The 3,307-nt window shown below is 43.4% G+C and overlaps 1 pseudogene; it reads right to left on the minus strand.

The window, feature by feature from the left end:
* Positions 1–1,603: 1,603 nt before the first annotated feature.
* Positions 1,604–1,722, minus strand: LOC148481765 (5S ribosomal RNA; annotated as a pseudogene).
* Positions 1,723–3,307: the final 1,585 nt, after the last annotated feature.

Consider the following 3,307-nt stretch of genomic DNA (forward strand, 5'->3'; position numbering starts at 1 on the left):
TGGAAATAGGGGACAGAAGACTCGCTACGAGCGATCACTCGTACGAGCACTTGGTTTGACATTTGGACGGACGAACCACCTGCGGGCGAACGGCTGATAGCGTCCGGGTCTGAATCAGGCCCTTAGTGTGCAGCGACTTTAGTGCTATAAACAAATTAGCTAATTAGTATTAGCAATGAGCATATGAAGAAGAAGAAGTATACTGATGTGAATATCTTTCACATATTATTAATATGCAATTATGTTCTAATCTAGTGAACAATGTATAGTTAATAAATATAGAGAAAACTAAAACTTAGATGAAATGATAAAGTGTCAGTGCATCTGTGCAAAAAAGAGATATTTAAAAAGGGAACCTGTGTGCAGCATACAATAGCAGCACATGCTATAATAGGTCCCTTATAGTCTATGGGCAATTGATATACATTACCTCATTCTTAGGTACAACCCAGAGAAACAAGTGGTAATATGAAAAAAGGATAAAAACAATTTTATTATGCTAATAACAACATTCCATAAATATATCTAAAAAAGACTAAAAATAGAAAGTAAAATACACATATACAATGAGCAATATGGATTAAAAGAGGTAATTCATATTAAGTTTGTAATTTCTTAGGCAAGTTCATGTAAGGAAAGGGTATGGAGCTTCGTCTGATCCACAGACTTTGTCAAGGGAAATGTGGCTCCATAAGAAATCCTAGGGATATATACCCCACTAATTGGGGTCAATAAGTACTAATCAATGACCTCACTTCCTGTGAGCTGAGTTTAACCTGATAACTATAATTTAGGTGAATAAATACATGCAGCCTCTTCCAATTCACTCACTCCCATTCAGATTCCTTCTGATAGAATTTAGTCCAACAATGTATACTCAAATTCAGATATACATTTAAAGTAATGTCATTGACTACTAATCAAACACATATGCACAGATAACTAATATCTTATAGAAAATAAGTATATATCAACTTTCAATATTGCAAAATAACATTATTAGTAAAATACTTAAATTAATTTAGAAACATAAGAAACTGGATATGTTTATTATGCCGACTATTAGAATATTGCCCCAGCCCAGATGTTATGGATCTTCTGGAGACAAAGTACATAGCATGTATGAATGTAAAATATGTTGTGATTTGGGATATGAACCCAATGGTCAATATTACCCCCTTATGTAAAATATTTACTGCACACACTAAATAGTATTCATAGATATGTTGATATCTGAATAGCTACCTCTTTGATATAAATAAAAGTAAAAATAATAATGTATTTAAGCATTTGGGATTATTTTTTCCTTATTTATTATTCATTTCATAGGGGTGAAAATGGCTCTAGAATTTCCATGATGTTTCACGGGTATTGACTCTTTTCTTTTACATCACGTAGTGACTTAAATAGTTTGTGGGAGCCTTGCATGGTTCTTTCATTCTTCCTTCAAGTCCTCCAGGAGTCTAGTTCATTAGGAATGGATATATCTTTCAGTGAATGGTAGATAATGGTCCATGTATCCCTTCTCCTTCTTCATCTGAGGATGTTGCTTCCTTTTGTTCTTCTTATTCAGGGCCAGGGCTTCTGTATACATTCAAAGATCCATCTACAGCATCCAGACTTCCCAGGAAGACTCCCATCCAAGTACTACCCAGGCCCGACAACTCTTAGCTGCCAAGATCGGATGAGATTGGGTGCTGAGAAATAGGTATGGCTGTAGATATCTAGGCAAATAGACTTACCCTGGATGACCTATTGTCATGATCTGTGGTTAAGCAGATCATATTGTTTGCAGCTTCTGTGTACAGTGTCAGGTGCATGCTATGTGATTCTCCTGTCTGTGCCCAGCACAGGTGCATCATTAAGGGAGGCTTGCTCTGGTTGGGCCCTGTTCTGTTAAATTCCAGCCAGCCCTTCATTCCATGACAGTGATAGAGTTTTTCATTCTTCCAGTTTCTAGTCTTCTGCTTGTCAGTCAAGTTCCTGAGACAGTCAAGCTGTGTATTCTTGGTGCCATTTATTCCATCCAGGTGGCTCCACATGCATCTCATCCACGCGTGCTGCTTGTACCATCTGGCATGCACAGTGTGCTTCCTACCTCAGAAACATCTGTCGCCATCCGGCAGCTTGTGTCAACCCGGCGGCACCACTCACAATTTAACGCTCCAGGTGCGCAATCTTGTACATCGCCACCAGTATCATCCCGGTGGCACTGGTAGCTAGTCTGCATTCCTGGTGCGCAATCTAGCACACTGTCACCAGTGTCATCCCAGCGGCACTGGTAGCTACTCTGCATTCCAGGTGCACAATTTAGCACACCGTCGCCAGTGTCATCCTGGTGGCATTGCTAGCAGCTCTGAGTTCCAGGTGCGCAATTTAGCACACTGTCGCCAGTATCATCCTGGCAGCATTGGAAGCAGCTCTGCGTTCCAGTTGCGCAATTCAGCACACCGTCACCAAGGGAACAATATGATTTACCGCCGGATGCATGCAGACCGACAGAGGTGAAGATCCCGAACATCCTAAGGTAAGTATAAACTAACCTGATCCCCCCCCCATAACCCTAACCCTCCCTTAGGGGTGCCTAACCCTAACCTCCGCCCAAGGGCCTAACCCTAATTCCCCCCTCCCTGCTGCCTAAACCTAAGTCCCCCAGGGGGGTGCCTAACTCTAACACTTCCTTCCTCTAGCCTTAACCTAACCCCCTGAGGAGGTGCCTAACCCTAAGTCCCCCCTGGGTACACTAAGCTTAACCCTCCCCCACGCGGCTGTCCATGCCTGGCACCATGCTTACCTTCGATGAGTAACCCGGGTGTCGATCTCCCATCGTAGGTCTAATGACAGGTGTCGGGATATCGATGCCTGTTATTAGACACTTGCCAGGATTAGACAGTCGGGAAGCCGGTGGTCGGGATTAAGTCCGTCGGCTTCCCGACTGCTAACTGTTGCCCGTGTCATCCCGGCGACATTGGTAGCAACTCTGCGTTCCAGGTGCACAATTTAGCACACCGTCGCCAGTGTTATCCCGGCAACACAGGTAGCGACTCTGCATTCCAGGTGTGCTATTAAGCACACCGTTGCCAGTGTCATCTCGGCGGCACATGTTCTTGTTGCATACCACACCTGAGTCTCATCAGCCCAAGAGCTTGAACGGTTCTGTGGCCCCAGGTCTCTTTCAGCCCTGAAGGCTGCTGCAACAGCCCAAAAGCTGCTTCATGTCATCAGTCCCTTTGCCATGACTATAAAGGCCACAATCTGGAGCCCATTCTGACCCGCTCGCAAAATGCATTTGCTCACTGCAAAAAAG

Source organism: Taudactylus pleione, unplaced genomic scaffold (assembly GCF_031769625.1).
Source record: "Taudactylus pleione unplaced genomic scaffold, aTauple2 ptg000564l, whole genome shotgun sequence".
NCBI classification, from domain to species: domain Eukaryota; kingdom Metazoa; phylum Chordata; class Amphibia; order Anura; family Myobatrachidae; genus Taudactylus; species Taudactylus pleione.